This window comes from Protopterus annectens, chromosome 16.part0 (assembly GCF_019279795.1).
Source record: "Protopterus annectens isolate FY-2018-M chromosome 16.part0, PAN1.0, whole genome shotgun sequence".
Classification (NCBI taxonomy): domain Eukaryota; kingdom Metazoa; phylum Chordata; order Ceratodontiformes; family Protopteridae; genus Protopterus; species Protopterus annectens.
Window position 1 is genome coordinate 471,947,892 of NC_056750.1, and position 21,795 is coordinate 471,969,686.

Consider the following 21,795-nt stretch of genomic DNA (forward strand, 5'->3'; position numbering starts at 1 on the left):
CCCCCCTTCTAGGAGGCATAGGCAAGACATTGATTATGAATCTTCTGAACAGGATTGTATTTTTTCTGACTCTTCTAATAAACAGGATTTATCTATACCTACTTATGAGGACTCTGATGCAGAAGATTCCATTCCTTCTGCGTCTCCCCCTGAGGATTTTTCTTTTGGGGAAACTTTACATACCTTAAGGGAACATTTCCACTGGGAAAGTCTGGATTTCTCTGAATCTAAAAAGAGACTTAGGGATTTTCTTCTTCCTCAGTATAGGCCTTTGGCTATACCTCCTGTTCTAGACATTGTTGATGTTTTTTCAAAATCTAGTATGGCTCCTGATTCTCTGCCTCCGGCTCCTTGTAAGCCAGACAGATACTACAGGGTTCCTGACTCCCACAAATTCCTTTTCAAAAATCCTATTGCAGATACAGAAACCTTTTCTCAGGGTCCCAAGGCCATTAAGGCCTGTACTGCTAAAAATCCTACTCCTTCTGATAGAGATTCCAGGGCACTGGATAGATGGGGTAAGAAGGTTTACACTTCTGCAACCTTGGCAATCGGGGCTTTAAACTGTCAATTTCATATGCTTAAATATCAACAGCATATCATGGGACTGTTTAAACAGAAAATGATGTTAATTTCTGACTGTGTGGAAAATAAAGATTTACAGAATTTATTGCATTCAGCTGAACAAGTTGGAAAACCTACTTTGCAATGTGGTTTTGATTCTTTGGAGACCTCTTGCAGGGCTGCTGTAACTGGGTCTGTGCTAAGAAGGCATGCTTGGCTCAAAGAACAAACTCTACCTGATCATGTTAAAGCAAAATAGTTGGATGCTCCTTTACAACAGGACTGTCACTTTGGTAATAAGGCTGAAGACGTTTTAAAAAAAGATGGAACATAAAGCTAAATCTATGCAAACTGTGAAAGATTTCATACAAGTGCAACCTCCAAGATTTAGTAGGCACTGGCCTACTAAGAACTGGTCCTTTCCAGTTCCTTCGAGAGCCACTCATGTCAAACCCAGACATTCCAAAGGCTCCAGGTTTCAGTCACGAGGGACTTTTAGAACAAAACAATGGGGTACCTCCTCCTCCAAATCTGGAAACAACAATGCACCTCCCTATGGTAAGCAGTCTCAATGACTTCCCTTTTACACTTACCAAGCACTTGCCTTTTAGCCGCCCCTTTGGGGGGAAAACTGACACTTCTTGCAAGAAACTGGCAACTTATAACCCAGGACAAATGGGTTTTAAATCTAGTATCCCAGGGATACAGATTTCATTTACACACGTTGCCAATCCCAAACGGATGGCCAGACCTGCCCCCAAATCAGTGGGCAGAGGCCCAGAATCAAGTACTGTCCCTCATGAACACAGGGGTTATTCAAACCAGTACCAGAAGAGGAAAAGGGGCAAGGTTTCTATTAAAGACTTTTCCTGGTACCCAGAAAAGACAAATCATGGTGTCCCATTCTAGACTTATCTACTCTAAACACATTTCTGGACATTCCAAAATTCAAGACTATGTTAGGCAAAGATGCCTGGTTGGTAACTTTAGACTTAAACGAGGCTTACCTTCATATCCCAATGAGGGAATCTTGCAGAAGATACCTCCGCTTCAAAGCAGGCTACTTGCATTACCAGTTCTCTGCACTGCCCTTTGGCTTGTCTACTGCGCCTAGGGTCTTCACAAAGTGCCTGGCTCCAGTAATTGCATTTTGCAGGCAAAAAAATATTCAAATTTATCCATACCTGGACGATTGTTCTTGTTTTCTGCCTGAATTAGACATTCTTCTAAAAGATCTAGCATTTGTAAAAAGGGTTCTAACTTGTCTAGGGTACACCATAAATGAAAAGAAATCACAACTGGTGCCCTCTCAAAAAAATTACATTCCTGGGTGCAAGCTTGAATACAACTGCCCAGATGGCTTACCTTATGCCAGAAAAGAAAATTCATTTGGTAACTTACTTCAGACAGGTGGCCACAAAAACCCTGCTATCTGCAAGACAAATTCTGCAAGCCTTGGGGTTCATGGCCTCCTGCATTCTTCTAATTCCATATGCAAGACTGCATATGAGGAAACTTCAGTGATACTTAAAAAGTTTATGGAGTCAACATTGTCACAGCCTGGAAACAATGATTCCTATTATACCTTGCCTGCAACTAGAGTTCCTATGGTGGGCAGAAGCCTGCTACCAAAACAAGGGACTGCCATTCACTCCACCCCCTGCCACACAAACCTTAACTACTGTCACATCAGACTATGCTTGGGGGGCTCATCTGGCAGGGAAGTGCATTCAGGGCAAATGGGGCCCAAATCAAATGCACCTTCATACCAATCAAAAAGAGATGCTAGCTGTACAGAATGCACTGACAGCCTTCAAGGACTTCCTTCATCCAGGACAATTTAATGATAAAGACAGACAACACCACAGGTATGTGGTACATAAACAAGCAGGGGGGTATACACTCCTACCCCCTTTGCAGACTAGCCATGGCATTGTGGAACACGGCCTTGACCTATCAAATACAATTAGGAATTCTATTCCTGCCAGGAAAACTGAATACTTTGGCAGATGAACTAAGCAGAAATCACATGGACCCACACGAATGGAAACTGGAACCATGGATTTTCAGCAGATTGACATGCAAATGGGGGAGTCCAAACATAGATCTTTTTGCCTCACCCCAGAACTATCAGTTGGAAAAATTCTGCACACGAACTCATTACAAAAAAGCCTGGAAAGTGGATGCTCTATCATTCAGCTGGAAAAACCTATCAGTCTGACTTTTAGTAGAACTTTAGAGAGCAGAGGCAGAGGGGGAAAGCATAAACAGGACAAACCAAAAATGATTTTGATTGCTCCAGACTGGCCTCGCCAGCACTGGTACCCACTCCTGCGCAATGCGTCACACCTTCCACCATGCCACCTGCCTTAGATACCTTACTTACTGTCTCAGCAGAACAACCAAATTCTGCACACTCAGCTCCAAACATTGAATCTTTCAGCATGGCTAATCACCTAAATTCACCCTTAGCGTCCCTCAGCAACCTGTGATGGATGTTATTTTGGAGGCAAGAAGGCCTAGTACTAGAAAATCTTATGCTGACAAATGGAAAAGATTCTGTGCCTGGAATCAGTCACAAGGGATAAGCACAGCAGTGCCCAATATTCCTCAGATTTTACAATACTTAACTGAGATGCTTCACAAGGGCCTGTCCTTTTCATCCATAAAAATCCATGCCTCAGCCATTTCAGTTCATTACAACACAGAACCTCCCCTCTTCTCTCATCCTCTGCTAAAGCAGCATCTCAGAGGGGCTAAAAACTTAAGACCACCCTGGAGAGCTCCAACCCCTGCCTGGGACCTCAATTTTGTATTGGAAAAACTCACTCTCCCTCCTTTCGAGCTAGCTGCTACTGCAGACTTAAAATTTCTCTCCTGGAAAACAGCTTTCCTTTTAGCAGTCACTTCAGCTAGAAGGATTTCTGAATTACAGGCTCTTATGGCAGTGGAGCCTTTCATTATTTTTCATGCGGACAGGGTGTCTCTCAGGACCAATCCATCGTTCATGCCTAAGGTGGTATCCAGTGTGGCTCTTAATCAGACCATTCATTTGCCAACTTTCTTTCCCAATCCACAGAACAAGGGGGAGCGGATTTTGCATTCATTGGATGTACACAGACAACTTCAGATTTTCTTAGAGATTTTGTCCTGTAAGTAAAATCTAACAACTACTGGTGGCATTTGCTGCAGGGGCAGAGGGAAAGGCTATTTCAAAGCAGACCATTTCCAAATGGATAAGCCATTGTATTTGTTTCTGCTACACGCACCATGGTAAAACTATCCTCCAGGGGATCGGATCTCATTCCACCAGGGCTGCATCTACTTCTACAACCTTTCTCAGAGGTGTTCCTACCAGAGACATTCTAGACACTTCTACCTGGAGCTCAGTTAATATGTTCATCAAACATTATCATTTACCCTTCTCTAAATCCAGAGCTAGCTTTGCCACTGCTGTCCTGCAGGGCATTATAGCTGGTCCTAATGCTGTATAAATCCATCCTCTCAACCATAACTTTGGGAATCTACCCAAATGTAATGACTGCAACAGTGAAACACTACATAGAACAGTACACTTACCATAAATGTAGATGTTCGAGTGTATTCACTGTTGCAGTCCTGGTTACCCTCCCTCCAACCCCCTGTTTTTCTCTTACTATACTTCTACTTTTCTTTGCTATGCTTAAAAGCCTTTTTGGTGTATTTGCTTTTGTTTGGAGGTTTATTTTTTCATTTTTAAATTACTTAAATATTTGGCTTCTCCCCATTTGGGGGCACCTGACATCTGGGGCAAGAAAAACTGATGTAATGGCGTCAGCTGCATGTTTTATACCCCTGATGACCCGACGTTATGAAAGAAGGGACAGCAACCAACGCAGGACCCAAGACTTTGTTAATCAGGCTGACTGAGGGCAACCTGCCAGCAGATTACCCAAATATAAGGAGTGCAACAGTGAATACACTCCAGCATCTACATTCATGGTAAGTGTACACAACTGTACTTTTCACATGTTGAAGTACCAGCAGCATATTATTGATTTAATTAATCAAAAAATGTTGTTGATTCCTGATTGTGCAGAAAATAAGGACTTACAATATTTAATGCATTCTGCAAACCAAGTTGGTAAACATACTTTGCAGTGTGGTTTTGATGCCTTAGAAGCATCTTGCAGGGCTGCTGTCACTGGATCTGTTCTGAGAAGGCACGCTTGACTGAAGGAACAAATCTTGCCAGACCATGTCAAGGCAAAATTACTTGATGTTCCATTAAACCAAGAATGTTTGGCTCTAAAGCAGAAGAAGTTCTTAAAAAGATAGAAGAAAAAGCTAAATCCATGCAAACTGTTAAAGATTTCTTACAGCTACAGCCACCTAGATTCAGTAGGCATTGGCCTTCAAAAAACTGGTCCTTTCCAGTCCTTTTCAGCCCAAACCCAGGGGCACCAGACCACAAGGACTACAGTCTCGGGGCATGCACAGATCTAAACAATGGAGTGCTCCCTCCTCAAAAACTGGGAGTAGTAAGCCACCCCCTATGGAAAACGTTCACAATGACTTTTCCTTAATCATTCCCAAAAAAGCCAAAAAATGAACCGGCACAAGGAAGAAAAATGCCTAAATTTTCTTTATTGTGGCAACATCAAAAAATAACAAACTGCAACCTGCAAACCGGTTTTGGCTATATTTCCAGCCTTCCTCAGTGCAAATAGAAAACACAAATGGCACATCCTGGTTATTCCTTATATAGCCAACAATTTAAAGCAATATCCACATGCAATATCATCAGTATCAACATGTTATGATAAAATAAAATAAATGTTGATAAATTGCATCATATTTGTCATGTAGACAAAGCATAAAATAACAAAAATAACAAAAAAAACAAAAGACAGCCAAAGAACTAGGCTGGCATCAATAGTTACATAATTTCATTAAGACCAGGTTTAACTAAAGCTGCTCACCCTGGTGATCCATGAGGATTCCATATTATTTAGTCTTATCATGCCAGCCAGCTTTCAGAGATCTATGCATGTGGATTTTATCAATAATAGTAAATTTGAATTGGGCAGTTTTATGGGTCATGGTATGTTTGTATACAGCATTCGAAATTTTACAATTTCTGATAGAACTAAGATGTTCACTTATCCGAAATCTTAGTGGTCTGGATGTTTGACCTACATAAAATGAAAAACATGTACATGTGGCCAAATAGATGACCCAATCCGTGCTGCAGTTACCAAAAATTTTTATCTGGTATATCTTAGCAGTATTCATGCTAGTGAATTCTGTAGTTTTGTCGATATGTCTGCATGCACTGCAATGGCCACAAGGGAAACAGCCTATCAATGGGTCACCAGATAATGTGGTCTGAATTGGTGTGGGCTGGTTGTAACTTTTATAGTGTGTAAAATGAGAGTTTGAGGTTCTACCCCTATGATAGGAAAAAACACATCTTTCAGGTAATATCTCATTCAGGTGTTCATGAGCCCGCAAAATCTCCCAATGATTGTTGATAATCTGTCTGAAAGAAGCTGTATTGCTACCAAATGTAGTTACAAACTTAATTGGTTGAGATGTACTGGGTTCATCACCTGAATGTTTGTATTTTAAAAGTTCTGACCTGGGCATATTTCTAACTTGATTCATGGTTTGGGTAATGTGTTGTTTATTGTACCCCCTACTTGTGAATCTATCTGCCAGATCTTCTTCAGATATAGAATGGGATTCTTGAGATGAACAGATGCGTTTCATATGTATAAATTGGGATTTGGGGATGTTGATGATGATGTGGCGGGGGTGGTAACTAGCAGCATGCAGAAGTGTGTTATACTGTGGAAATTTCCTATGAACACGGGTGGCCAGAGTATGATCAGCCTGTCAAGAAACTATTACATCCAAAAACACTATTTCCTGATGTTGTATAGTTAAGGTGAACTGAATATCCCATGTATTATTATTCAGGTATGTTACTAATTCATGTACTAGATTCAAATCACCCCGCCACACCATCCAACAATCATCCAGGTACCTTCTCCAAATATCTAGTTCCTCCCTATAGATATTATTATGAGAGTCATATGTGTATTGTTCCTCAAAGAATCCCATAAACAAATCTGCATATATGGGAGCAAAGGATGCTCCCATAGCTGTGCCTCTCACTTGCCAGTATGCTTGTCCTTCAAAATAAAAGATGTTCTTAGTTAAAACATATCTGGTCAATTGGATTAAAAAAGTTATTGAATCCCAAGGTATAAAGTTTGGATCTATCCAACCAATATGCAACAGCTGATAACCCAGCATCATGTGGGATGTTGATATAAAGGGAAGTCACATCCAAAGTACATAACCACCAGTCAGCTTCCAATTGTGTGTCTTGGACAATATTAAGAAATTCCGTTGTGTCTTGCAACCTGGATCTAACCAGTGATAGTAATGGTTTCAAATAATATGCGAGGAAGGCAGATAGAGGTTCAGTGAGTGATCCATTCCCTGATACAATAGGCCTACCAGGTGGACATGTTGGATGTTGAAGCAAGTATAGATGCTGAGCTCTCGGGTCAGAAACTTTCAATTGTTTACATGTATGTTTATCAATAATATCTTCCTCAGTGGCTAAATCCAAGAATGAACCAATGTGAGTCTTGAAATTAGGTGTTGGATCCACCACCAGCTGGATGTAGAATGTAGGATCAGAAAGTTGTTTGTGGACTTCTGCTTGATACATAGACCAATCCATTACTACGATGCCTCCCTTCTTATCAGCTGGTACAATAACTATGTTATGATTTGAACTAAGATCATGTAGCGCTTGTCGTTCTTGGAAAGTTAAGTTATGTCTCATAGGTTGATAACCCAAGGAATATGCCCAGGTCAGAACTTTTAAAATACAAACATTCAGGTGATGAACCCAGCACATCTCAACCAATTAGGTTTGTAACTACATTTGGTAGCAATACAGCTTCTTTCAGACAGATTATCAACAATCATTGGGAGATTTTGCGGGCTCATGAACACCTTAATGAGATATTACCTGAAAGATGTGTTTTTTTCCTATCGTAGGGGTAGAACCTCAAACTCTCATTTTACACACTGTCAAAGGTACAACCCGCCCACACCAATTCAGACCACATTATTTGGTGACCCATTGATAGGCTGTTTCCCTTGTGGCCATTGCAGTGCATGCAGACATATCGACAAAACTACAGAATTCACTAGCATGAATTCTGCTAAGATATACCGGATAAAAATTTTTGGTAACTGCAGCACGGATTGGGTCATCTATTTGGCCACATGTACATGTTTTTCATTTTATGTAGGTCAAACATCCAGACCACTAAGATTTTGGATAAGTGAACATCTTAGTTCTATCAGAAATTGTAAAATTTCGAATGCTGTATACAAACATACCATGACCCATAAAACTGCCCAATTCAAATTTACTATTATTGATAAAATCCACATGCATAGATCTCTGAAAGCTGGCTGGCATGATAGACTAAAATAATATGGAATGCTCATGGATCACCAAGTTAGCAGCTTTATTTAAACCTGGTCTTAATGAAATTCTGTAACTATTGATGCCAGCCTAGTTCTTTGGCTGTCTTTTGGTTTTTTTTGGGGGTTTTTTTTTGTTATTTTTGTTATTTTATGCTTTGTCTATATGACAAATATGATGCAATTTATCAACATTTATTTTATTTTATCATAATATGTTGATACTGATGATATTGCATGTGGATATTGCTTTAAATTTTTGGCTATATAAGGAATAACCAGGATGTGCCATTTGTGTTTTCTATTTGCACTGAGGAAGGCTGGAAATATAGCCGGAACCGGTTTGCAGGTTGCAGTTTGTTTTTGATGTTGCCACAATAAAGAAAATTTAGGCATTTTTCTTCCTTGTGCCGGTTAATTTTTTGGCTTTTTTGCACGATTTGGTTGAACCGGTTCTGGTTCCACCGTGCGTGTCAATGGTTTGTTCTTAATCATTCCCAGCCATGCATAAGTACTTGCACCCCTAGGAGGAAAACTCACCCAGCATGCAAAAAATTGGGAGTATATTACCCAGGACTGATGGGTCTTAAACATTGTATCCCACTGATACAGATTCTATTTCCACTCTCTGCCAATCCCAAGCGGATTGCCAGACCTTCCTCCAAACCAGTGGATAGAGGCCCAAAAGCAAGTACTTTTTCTTCTCTGTATCAGGGCTATTCAACCTGTGCCAACAGAGCAAGGAGGACAGGGTTTCTACTCCAGGCTGTTCCTGGTACCCAGGAAAGAGAACTCTCGGTGGCCTATTCTGGATCTGTCAACCCTAAACACCTTCCTGGTGGTACCAAAATTCAAAATGCTTACACTCCAGCAGCTCCTTCCTATGCTAGCCAGGGACTCCTGGCTAGTCACCCTAGACTTAAAAGAAGCTTATCTGTACAATCCCCATAAGGGAATCTTGTAGAAAATATCTACATTTCAGGGCAGGCTGTATGCACCATCATTTCTCTGCACTTCCCTTTGGCTTATCTACTGTGCCCAGGGTATTCACAAAGTGCCTGGCTCCAGCCATTGCTTACTGCAGGCAGAGAAATATTCAAATTTACCCATACTTGGATGATTGCCTGATTCAGGCGGACATTCAGAATTGCTACTTCAGCACCTGACATTTGTAAAGAGACTCCCAACTTCTCTGGGGTATGCCATCAACGAAAATAAATCACATCTGGTACCCAGCCAAAAGATTGTATTCCCGGGAGCAAGCTTGAACACAATTTTCCAGATGGCATTCCTCACTCCAGAAAAGCAGGTTTATTTAACAACGTATTTCAGCCTACTGGCCACCCAAACCCAGCTATCTGCAAGAAAAATACTGCAAGCCCTAGGGTTCATGGCCTCATGTATTCTACTGATTCTATATGCAAGACTGCATATGAGGAAACTTCAATGGTACTTAAAAAGTCTCTGGTGTCAACATTCCCAGGACCTGGAAACCGTGATTCCTAGCCTTCCTTGCCTAAGGACAGAGTTCCTTTGGTGGGAAGAGGCTTGCCACCACAACAAGGGACTCCCTTTCTCACAACCCCTGCCTTCCAAACTCTGACAACAGGTGCATCAGACTATGCATGGGGGGCTCACTTGGCAGGCAAATGCATTCAAGGCAAATGGAGCCCAGGACAAATTCACCTGCATATCAATCAAAAAGAAATGTTAGCTGTACAGAATGCACTGACAGCCTTCTAATACCTTATCCTGCCAGGACAACTCCTGATAAAGACAGACAACACCACAGTTATGTGATACATAAACAAGCAGGGGGGCAGTCACTCCTACCAACTCTGCAAGTTAGCAATGGCTCTGTGGAATACAGCCTTCAGCAACAAAGTGCACCTGCAAGCTCAATTCCTGCCAGGCAAACAAACTTCACTGACAGACTACTTAAGCAGAAATCTAATGGACCCACACGAGTGGAAACTGGAGCCAAACTCATTCAAACTTCTTATACACAGGTGAGGGACACGAGAGGTGGACCTCTTCGCGTCCCCCCCAAAGCCATCAACTAAACAAATTTTGCACCAGACTTCCCCACAGCCAAGCTTGGGAAGTGGATGCCCTATCTTTCACATGGGAAAAGCACATGATCTATGCCTTTCTCCCTCTGCCCCTCCTTCCAAAAGTACTCCTCAAGATCAAACGGGACAGGCCAAGGACAATCCTTATTGGACCAGAGTGGCCATGCCAGCACTGGTACCCACTCCTATGCAGACTGACAGCAGTGCCACCCTGGCACCTACATCAGACCCCCTCTCTGCTGTCCCAGCAGGAGAGAAAGATTTTGCATTCTCAGCTGCAAACCCTGAACCTGGCAGCCTGGCTTATTCCTTGAATACATCACCAGCAACTCTCAGCAAACAGGTGCTGGATGTTATCCTTGAGGCCAGGAGGCCCAGTACTGGGAAATCCTATTCAGAAAAGTGGAATAGATACTGTTCTTGGAGCTAGTCTCAAGGGAAGGACACAGCCGTGCTCTCCTTGCCTCAAATCCTAGATTACCTAGCAGAGCTGCTCCACAAAGGCCCATCCTTCTCATCAACTAAGATTCATGCCTCTGCCATCTCAGCTCATTACAATACTGAGCCAGCCCTCTTCTCGCACCCTCTGATCAAACAGTTCCTGAGAGGAGCTAACAATTTAAGACCCCCCAAGGAGACCTCCCACTCCTGCCTGGGACTTTCTCTTTGTACTAGCGAAGCTCATGCTTCCCCCTTTTGAGCCTGCTGCTACAGCAGAGTTAAAATTCCTCTGTTAGAAAACAGCCTTACTGCTAGCCACCACTTCAGCAAGAGAGTGTCTGAGTTACAGGCCCTTATGGCTGTGGAACCCTTCATTATCTTTCATTCGGACAGGGTTTCCATCAGGACTAACCCATCTTTTATGCCCAAGGTGGTTTCCAGTGTGACTTTAAACCAGTCCATCCATTTGCCAACCTTTTTTCCTAATCCTCAGAATAAAGGGGAAAGGATCCTCCACTACTTGGATGGGCACAGACAGCTCGGGTTCTACCTTGACAGGGCTAAACCTTTCAGAAAATCTGACCAGCTGCTAGTCAGCTTTGCTACACGGGCAAGACCATTTCGAAACAAACCATTTCTAAATGGATAACACATTGCATCAATTTCTGCTACAAACACCATGTAATACCTACCCCACAGGGGATCAGGCCTCATTCCACAAGGCTACCTCAACCTCTACAGCTTTTCTCAGGGGAGTACCTACCAGGGACATCCTGGAGGCTGCAACCTGGAGATGTTCTTCGTGTTTCACTGTTGCAGTAATTACATTTGGGTAATCTGCTGGCAGGTTGCCCTCAGTCGGCCTGATTAACAAAGTCTTGGGTCCTGCGTTGGTTGCTGTCCCTTCTTCCATGACGTCAGGTTGTCAGAGGTATAAAACATGCAGCCGATGCCATTACATCAGTCTTTCTTGCCGCGCGGTAGCAGAAGCAGTTTGCAAGTGCTGGTTGGCCGACTCTTGAAATTTTCGTTTTCGAGTTTCAGAACCGAAATCTTCAACTAAAAAGCGAAGTACCCTGATGGGGAAACTTTTTCTTGCTCCTTACCGATGTCAGTAAAAGTTAGTAATTGTATTACTTGGTGGAAGCAAATATCTCATAAGGATTTTCATTTATGCTGTATTCCTTGCCTAGGCCCTGACAACGGCATACCTTGTTGTCGGTTTTCTGCTTTATTTAATCAACGTACTATCTGTTGTCGGTACATTTTTGTGTCTAAATACTTCGGTTCTCGGTTTAATTATCCAGAAAAGACGTCTGTTAGCAATACAACTAATGGAATACCGAAGAAACGCAAAGAAAAGACAGAGACAGGCCGTTGAGGTCCAAAACTGCCGACAACACTTCTCCTAAGCTAGTCACCAGTTCGCCGGTACTAAGTGAGGTGCTTTTGCAGCCCCTGATACCCACTACTTCTGATTCACAGGCCTCTACTGAGACCCATTTGAAGTCTGGTATGCCGCGAGATGCTTCACCTATGGAACCCGTGGATGTCTCTACCTTGGATGGGTCCGGAGCCGCTGTGCAGGCACTGGCTTCTTGAGGGTGTATTCAGGCCTACAAATTTGTATATTAAACCGACACCACCTTCAATATTAAGGCCAAAATCTCGCTCTATGTCTAAAAAACTGATGCCGAGGCCGCATGTTCAGGCCCCTATACCTAAAAAATGATCAAAATGGCTGAAGATTTAATTACTCTAATCAGGGGTAGTCACCCCCCCCCCCCCCTTCTAAGAGTCCTAGGGCTGAACTTGACTATGAATTTTCTGAACAGGACTCTGTTTCTTCTGACTCTTCTAATGAACAGGATTTGTCCATACCTACTTATGAGGACTCTGATGCAGAGGATTCCATTCCTTCTGCTTCTCCCCCTGAGGATTTTTCTTTTGGGGAAACTTTACATACCTTGCAGGAACATTTCCACTGGGAAAGTCAGGATTTTTCTGAATCCAAAAAGAGGCTTGGTGATTTCCTTCTTCCTCAGCGTAGGCCTTTGACTATACCTCCTGTACTAGACATTGTTGATGATGTGTTTTCAGAATCCAGTATGGCCCCTGATTCTCTGCCTCCAGCCCCTTGTAAGCCAGATAGATACTACAGGGTTCCTGACTCCCACAAGTTCCTTTTCAAAAATCCTGTTGCGGACCCTGAAATCATTTCTCAGGGGCCGAAGGGCATTAAGGCTTCTACTGCTAAAAATGCTACCCTTTCTGATAGAGACTCCAGGGCGCTGGATAGATGGGGTAAAAAGGTTTATACTTTTGCAACCTTGGCAATCGGGGCTTTAAACTGTCAATTCCATATGCTAAAATAGCAGTAGCATATCATGGGACTGCTTAAACAGAAAATTATGTTGATTTCTGACTGTGTGGAAAATAAAGATTTACAGGATTTATTGCACTCAGCCGAACAGGTTGGAAAACATACTTTGCAATGTGGTTTTGATTCTTTGGAGGCCTCTTGAAAGGCTGTTGTTACTGGGTATGTGCTTAGAAGGCATGCTTGACTTAAGGAGCAATCTCTGCCTGATCAATTTAAAGCAAAATTGTTGGATGCTCCTTTGCAGCAGGACCATCTGTTTGGTAATAAGGCTGAAGAAGTTCTAAAAAAGATGGAAGATGAAGCTAAATCTATGCAAACTGTGAAATATTTCTTACGAGTACAACCTCCAAGATTTAGTAGGCACTGGCCTACTAAGAACTGGTCCTTTCCAGTTCCTTCCAGAGCCACTCGGGCCAAACCCAGACATTCCAAAAGCACCAGGTTTCAGTCCCAAGGGACTTACAGAACTAAGCAATAGGGTGCCTCCTCTTCCAAATCTGGAAACAAGACACCTGCCTATGGTAAACAGTCTCAATGACTTTCCTTTAGAATTACCAAGCACTTACCTTTTAGCCAGTCCTAATACTATATAAATCCATCCTCCCAACCTTAGCTTTGGGAATCTACCCAAATGTAATGACTGCAACAGCGAAACATGAAGAACATAGTACAGTTGTGTACGCTTGCCATAAATGTAGATATTCGAGTGTATTCACTGTTGCAGTCCTGGTTACCCTCCCTCCAGCCCCCTGTTTTTTTTCTCTTATGACTCTCCTGTATTTTACTACACTTAAAAGCCTTTTTGGTGTATTTTCTTTTGTTTGGAGGCATATATTTTTGTGTTTTAAATTATTTATATATTTTGCTCCCCATTTGGGGGGCACCTGACATCTGGGGCAAGAAAAACTGATGTAATGGCATCGGCTGCATGTTTTATACCCCTGCCGTCATGGATGAAGACAGCAACCAACGAAGGACACAAGACTTTGTTAATCAGGCCGATTGAGGGCAACCTGCCAGCAGATTACCCAAATGTAATGACTGCAACAGTGAATACACTCAGACATCTACATTTATGTTAAGTGTACACAACTGTACTTTCTGTACACACCTTCACCAAGCATTACCACCTGCCTATCTTTTCTAAATCCAGAGCTGGATTTGCCACAGCAGTCTTACAAGGCCTGCTAGCTAGCCCTACTACTTCTTGACTGACTCCACCCTTCCTCAGCTTTGGGAATCAACCCAAGTGTGATGACTGCAACAGTGAAACATGAAGAACATAGTACAGTTGTGTACACTTGCCATAAATGTAGATGTTCGAGTGTATTCACTGTTGCAGTCCTGGTTACCCTCACTCCAGCCCTGTCTTCTATACTTTCTACCTATCCTCTTTTTTGGCCATATCTTATGGAAATGGTATTTGCTTTTTACTGGAGGTGTTCCACACCATTTGATTGCTTTTTATTTTTGGGGCTCCTGACTTCTGGGGCAAGAAAAACTGATGTAATGGCGTCTGCTGCATGTTTTATACCCCTGGTGACCTGACATCATCAATGAGGTGACAGCATCCGACGTAGAAACCCCAAGACTCTGGTATTCGGGAAAACTGAGGGCTACCTGCAGGCAGATAACCCAAGTGTGATGACTGCAACAGTGAATGCACTCTAACAACTACATTTATGGTAAGTGTACACAACTGTACTTTTTGCTATATTACATTACTTCCAGGGCTGTCTCTGTTGTATTGCTTGCAGTGATTCACTTTTTTGACCGTTCTTCTTTTTTCTCTGTGTATTGGACAACCATAGAGTTGGTATCTATAAAAAAGGGAGCAGGGCAAAGTTGCCCCTTTCCAAAACAGCTGTTTTAGTTATCTAGAACCAGAGCAGTAGGAGAAAGCACAACTGTAAGAACCAAAGAGAGAGGGTTATATTGGGACCAGAGGATGGGCTCAGTAGAAACAAATTTCAGTTTTTATTCAACAGTTTAGCTCTTTGGTCTGAGTGAAGGACTTGTGCAGGACTGATTAGGTCTACTGTGAGCTGATCCGCTGCCCCTCTGCCTTCTCCACAAAAATTGTTAAACCAGTATTTAGGGAAAAATGATTGGGTATCATGGGTTGGCCCTCTCTTGACCCCTATCCTGAAGGATACCATTAATGCAGTCTGGAAACAACTGGACTGTGTGATCTATGCTTGTAAGAAGGTGAATGCCCATAATAAACACTTTGCACAGTGTAACAGCATCTCTTACTATGCTTTCTATGGCAAGTACTTGTGTGATCGCTTTAGTTCAGTGTTTGCCCCACAGTCAACCGCATCATTCTGTCTCAGCATTAGATAAGGAAGTAACACTTTGGAGAAGGTCTTCTAAGCTACTGCAGGGTCTAGGTCCCACCTGCTCGATGGTTGATTGCAGAAACTTTTTGCTAAAACCTGATCCATCCACTGCAAGATATGTACTTTACGGTGTTGATTTGCACTCTGCATTCATCGATACAAGTACTGTTGTTACATTTGTGCATTTTTGTAATATTTTGCACTTTAAATCTGAATGCAAGTGTTATTGCTTTTACCACTGCATTTAATTGTCATGTTGAATCCATTTCCAGCTAGAACTGAATATTTACTCCACATTGCTAAGCTGCACTTTTATTTTGTAAATTGCTCATGCTGTTTGAATGGCTGTGCATTTTTAGCAGTATCCTTGCTCTTTGTTCTAATTTTTAGTGCCTTGGTTTATTGCCACAACCATTTACTGACAGTTTCTGCACTTCAGATGTTCTTCGTGTTTCACTGTTGCATTCATCACACTTGGGTTATCTGCCTTCAGGTAGCGCTCAGTCTGCCCGAATACCAGAGTCTTGGGATTTCTGCATCGGATGCTGTCGCCTCTTTCATGATGTCAGGGTATAAAACATGCAGCCAATGCCATTACATCAGCTTTTCACGCCGCGCGTGAGCCCGAAGCAGAAGCAGTTCACAAGTGCCGGTCGCTACCTGAAATTTTCATTTTTCAAATTTCAAACCTGAAGTCTTCTAAAGCCAAGTACCCCATTGGGGATTCTTTTTTCTTGCTCTAACCAATGTCGGAAACCGTTAACAATTGTCTTGCCTGTGGAAAGCAAATATCGCACAGCGATTTTCATTCTTACTGCATCACCTGTTTAGGCACAGACAACAAATGTTCCTCACTGTCGGTTTTGTGCCTTGTTTACTGCCCAGACTTCTCATAATCGGGCTATCCTTGTTGCTAAATTCTTTCGCTCTCATTCTCCATATTCCAAAATGGCTTGGGTAAGCCATCCGACTACAGATGTTCTGAAAAAAATGTAAGGATAAAGACGGAGACAGACCACATAGGTCCAAAACTGCCGATGACGCTTCCGTTAAGCTAGTCACCAGTCTGCCGGTACTCGGTGAGATGCCTTTGCAGGCCCTGATGCCTGCTTCTACAGATTCGTAGGCCTCTGCTGAGACCCATTCAGATCCAGTATGCCGCAAGATGCTTCTTCGATTATGAACCTGTGGATGTCTCTACCTTGGATGGGTCTGGATCCACTGTTCAGGCACCGGCTTCTGAGGGTGTATTCCAACCTTCCAATGTTTGTATTACACTTACTACTCCATTTCAGACTAAAACAGCAAAGTTTCTCAGACCCAGAGTTCACACTACGCCTAGATAACCGACAACCAAAGCGTATGCTCAAGCTCCCATGCCACAGAAACAAATTCTTAGATTGGCTGAAGACCTTATAACTCTAATCAGGGGAAGGCAGCCTTCCCCCTTTTAAAGGCAAAGAATTTATTTCCCTTCTGATTCAGCAGACCATGAGTCCGATGACTCTGATCCCTCTGATTACCAGGGCATGCCCTTATCTACCTATGAGGATTCAGATGCAGAGGATTCCATTCCCTCTGCCTCCCCTCCAGAAGACTTTTATTTTGCTGAAACCTTGCATACCTTAAGAGAACATTTCCACTGGGAATGCCAGGAGTACCCTCAGTCCAAGAAGAGACTCAGAATTTTTAGACTTGCCTCAGCACAGGCCTCTAGCTATTCCCCCTGTCTTGGATATTGTAGATGATGTTTTCATGGAATCCAGTCTTACTACTGATACTTTACCACCAGCTCCTAGAAAGCCTGACCAGTATTAATGGGTACCTGACTCTCACAAATTTCTCTTTAAGAATCCCACTGCAGATCCAGAGACCATTTCCCAGGGAGCTAAAGGTATCAAGGCTACTACAGCCAAAACTCCTACCCCTTCTGACAGGGATTCGAGGGCTCTAGACAGATGGGGAAAGAAGGTATATACCTCTGCCATCAGGGCTTTAAATTGCCAGCTTCACATGTTGAAGTACCAGCAGCATATTATGGAACTAATTAAACAAAAAATGTTTTTGCTTCCAAATTTTGCAGAAAATAAAGATTTACAAGAGTTACTGCATTCTGCAAACCAAATCAATAAACATACTTTGCAGTGTGGCTTTGATTCCTTAGAAGCATTTTGCAGGGCTGCTGTACTGAGAAGGCATGCTTGACTGAAGGAACAAATCTTGCCAGACCATGTTAAAGCAAAATAACTAGATGCTCCATTAAACCAGGAACGTTTGTTTGGCACAAAAGCAGAAGAGGTTCTTAAAAAGATGGAGGAAAAAGCTAAATCTATGCAAACTGTTAAAGATTTCTTACAGGTACAGCCACCTAGATTTAGTAAGCATTGGCCTTCTAAAAACTAGTCCTTTCCAATCCCTACCAGGTCTTCTCAGCCCAAACTCAGGGGCAACTGACCACCAAGGCTACAGTCTCAGGGTATGCAGAGATCTAAACAATGGAGCGCTCCCCCCTCAAAAACAGGGAGTGGTAAGCCACCCTTTATGGAAAAAATTCACAAAGACTTGTCTGTCATCCTTCCCAGCCATGCCCAAGTACTTGCACCCCTAGTAGGAAAACTCACCCTGCATGCAAAAAACTGGATGTCCATTACCCAGGACCGATGTGTCCTAAACATTGTATCCCAGGGATACAGATTCTACTTCCACTCACTGCCAACCCCAAGTGGGTTGCCAGACCTTCCTCCGAACCAGTGGGCAGAGGCTCAAAAGCAAGTACATTCTCTTCTCAGTATCTGAACTATTCAACCTGTTCCAGTAGAGTAAAGAGGACAGTGTTTCTACTCCAGACTGTTCCTGGTGCCCAGAAAAGAGGGCTCTTGGCGCCCTGTCCATTCTTAACACCTTCCTGGTGGCCCCAAAATTCAAAATGCTTACACTACCACAGCTGCTTCCTATGCTAGCCAAGGACTCCTGGCTAGTCACCCAAGACCTAAAAGAAGCTTATCTGCACATCCCCATAAGGGAATATTGCAGAAAATATCTGTTTCAGAGAAGGCTCTATGCACCATCAGTTCTCTGCACTTCCCTTTGGCTTCTCTACTGCGCCCAGGGTATTCACAAAGTGCCTGGCTCCAGCCATTGCATACTGCAGGCAGAGAAATATTCAAATGTATCCATACTTGGGATGATTGCCTGATTCAGGTGGACAGTCAGGAATTGCTACTTCAGCACCTGGCATTTGTAAAGAGACTTCTAACTTCTCTGGGCTACACCAACGAAAAGGAATCTCATCTGGTGCCCAGCCAAAAGATTGTATTCCTGGGAGCAAGCTTGAACACAGCTTCCCAGATGGCATTCCTTACTCCAAAAAAGCAGGTTTATTTGACAAACTACTTCAAACTAATGGCCACCAGAACCCAGCTGTCTGCAAGAAAAGTACTACAAGCCCTAGGGTTCATGGCCTCATGCATTCTACTAATTCCATATGCAAGACTGCATATGAGGAAACTTCAGTGGTACTTAAAAAGTCTCTGGTGCCAACATTCTCAGGACCTGGAAACAATTATTCCCATCATTCTTTGTCTAAGGGCAGAGTTCTTTTAGTGGACAAAGGCTTGCAACCACAACAAGGGACTCCCTTTCACTCAACCCCTTGCCTCCAAAACCCTGACAACAGATGCATCAGATTATGCATGGGGGGGGGGGGCTCACATGGCTGGCAAATGCATTCAAGGCAAATGGAGCCCAGGGCAAATTCACGTACATATCAATCAAAAAAAATGTTAGCTGTACAGAATGCTCAGACAGCCTTCAAAAACCTTATCCTTCCAGGCCAACTCTTGATAAAGACAGACAACACCACAGTTATGTGGTACATAAACAAGCAGACGGGAACTCATTCCTACCCACTCTGCAGGTTAGCCATGGCCCTGTGGGACACAGCCTTGAACAGCCAAGTGCACCTGTAAGCTCACTTCCTGCCAGGCAAACAAAATTCACTGGAAGATGACTTAAGCAGAACTCTACTGGACCCACAAGAGTGGAAACTGGAACCCAACTCATTCAAACTTCTAACCCACAGGTGGGGGACACCAGAGGTGGACCTCTTTGCCTCCCCCCAAAACCATCAATTGAGCAAATTTTGCACCAGACATCCCCACAGCCAAGCATGGAAAGTGGATTCCGTATCCTTTTATATGGGAAAACCTCTCAATTTATGCCTTTCCCCCTCTGCCCCTCCTCTCAAAAGTACTACTCAGGATCAAACAGGACAAACCAAGGACAATCCTTATTGCTCCAGACTGGCCCTGCCAGCACTAGTACCCACTCCTATGCAGTCTGGCAGCAGTGCCACCCTGGCACCTACATCAGCCCCCCCCTTGCTGCTGTCCCAGCAGGAGGGACAGATTTTGCATCCTCAGCTGCAAACTCTGAACCTTGCAGCCTGGCTTATTCCCTGAAAACTCCACCAGCAACCCTCAGCAAACAGGTGCTGGACATCATCCTTGAGGCCAGATGGCCTAGTACTAGGAAATCCTATTCAGAAAAATGGAAAATATACTGTTCTTGGAGCTAGTCTCAAAAGAAAGGACACAGCCGTGCCCACCTTACCTCAAATCCTAGATTACTTAGCAGAGCTGCTCCACAAAGGCCTATCCTTTTCTTCTATTAAGATTCATGCCTCTGCCATCTCAGCTCATTATAATACTGAGCCACCCCTCTTTTCTCACCCTCTGGTCAAACCGTTCCTGAGAGGAGCTAACCATTTAAGACCCCCGAGGAGAGCACCCACCGCTGCCTGGGACCTTAACTTTGTACTAGAGAAGCTCACGCGTCCCCCTTTTAAGCCTGCTGCTACAGCACAGTTAAAATTCCTCTCTTGGAAAACAGCCTTACCTCTAGCCATCACTTCAGCAAGAAGAGTGTCTGAGTTACAGGCACTAATGGCTGTGGAACCCTTCATTATCTTCCATGCGGACAGGGTTTCCCTCAGGACTAACCCATCTTTTATGCCCAAGGTGGTATCCAGTGTTGCTCTAAACCAATCTATCCATTTACCAATCTTTTTCCCTAATCCTCAGAATAAAGGGGGAAGGATCCTGCACTCCTTGGATGTGCACAGACAACTCTGGTTCTACCTTGACAGGACTAAGCCTTTCAGAAAATCTGACCAGCTGCTAGTCAGCTTTGCTACAGGGGCAGAGGGCAAGGCCATTTCAAAGCAAACCATTTCCAAATGGATAGCACATTGCATCCATTTCTGCTACAAGCACCATAGAAAACCTACCCCACAGGGGATCAGAACTCATTCCACTAGGGCTACCTCAACCTCTACAGCATTTCTTAGGGGAGTCACTACCAGGGACATCCTGGAAGCTGCAACCTGGAGTTCTGTACACACCTTTACCAAGCATTACCACTTACCTGTCTTTTCTAAATCCAGAGCTGGATTTGCCACAGCAGTTTTACAAGGCCTGCTAGCCAGCCCTACTATTTCTTGACTGCCGCCACCCTTCCACAGCTTTGGGAAACAACACAAGTGTGATGACTGCAACAGTGAAACATGAAGAACATAGTACAACTGTGTACACTTACCATAAATGTAGATGTTCGAGTGTATTCACTGCTGCAGTCCTGGTTACCCTCCCACCAGCCCCCTGACTCTTTTATGCTTTCTACCTATCCGCCTTTTGGACATATCTTATGGCTATGGTATTTACTTTTTACTGGAGGTGTTCCACACCATGTAATTGCTTCCTGTTTTGGGGGCTTCTGACATCTGGGGCAAGAAAAACTAATGTAATGGCGTCTGCTGCATGTTTTATACCCCTGACGACCTGACATGGAAGAGGTGACAGCATCCGATGCAGAAATCCCAAGACTCTGGTTATCTGCCTGCAGGTAGCCCTCAGTCGGCCCAAATACCAAAGTGTGATGACTGCAACAGTGAATACATCTACATTTATGGAAAGTGTACACAACTGTACTTTCTGTTTTTTATTTTAACTTGGTTAGCTTCTGCATTTTGGGTGGCCCCAGAGAGTGTCATTACATTAACAAATATTTGGTCTGCTCCCTAGTGACAGTAGGGGTTAGATAAGGCTCTTCTGAGCTGGGCATTGCTGTTTGAAACTTGTGTGTGTGTGTGTTTGCTATTCACCAGAGGGCTAGCTTGATTTTGTTTGATTTTCTGTGCCTGTGCAAAGTCTTTGCATTTGTGCGACGCTGCTCATCGCATAGTGGCAGTTAGCAGTTTATGTACAGATGCAGGTAATTAGAAATGCTAATTCCCTATAAAGACTACCTCCTAAGAATTCCTGAGCAGATAGTTGCTTGATGACCATTAGGTTTGAGTGAAAAGTTTGTACTTCCTAACCAACAAGCACTTGGCAAACATGGGTATAAATCCCTTGACACCCCATTATTTTCATACCTGAAACCATGGATTAGCACTCTTCTACTATCTGTTGCCAGCCTGGTAGAAATGGAAGTCCTAGGA

General features: G+C 43.3%; 1 protein-coding gene and 1 long non-coding RNA gene across 2 annotated transcripts in view; one reads left to right on the plus strand and one right to left on the minus strand.

The window, feature by feature from the left end:
- LOC122790910 (carboxyl-terminal PDZ ligand of neuronal nitric oxide synthase protein-like) overlaps positions 1-21,795 on the plus strand; it is a gene marked incomplete in the record, with an annotated part of 1,500,930 nt that overhangs the window by 284,361 nt on the left and 1,194,774 nt on the right.
- LOC122790911 lies at positions 11,100-20,527 on the minus strand. The gene is made up of 3 exons (XR_006363051.1): positions 20,491-20,527; positions 14,085-14,088; positions 11,100-11,173 (listed from the first exon to the last, which is right to left on the minus strand). It is a non-coding gene; the product is annotated as an uncharacterized LOC122790911 (long non-coding RNA).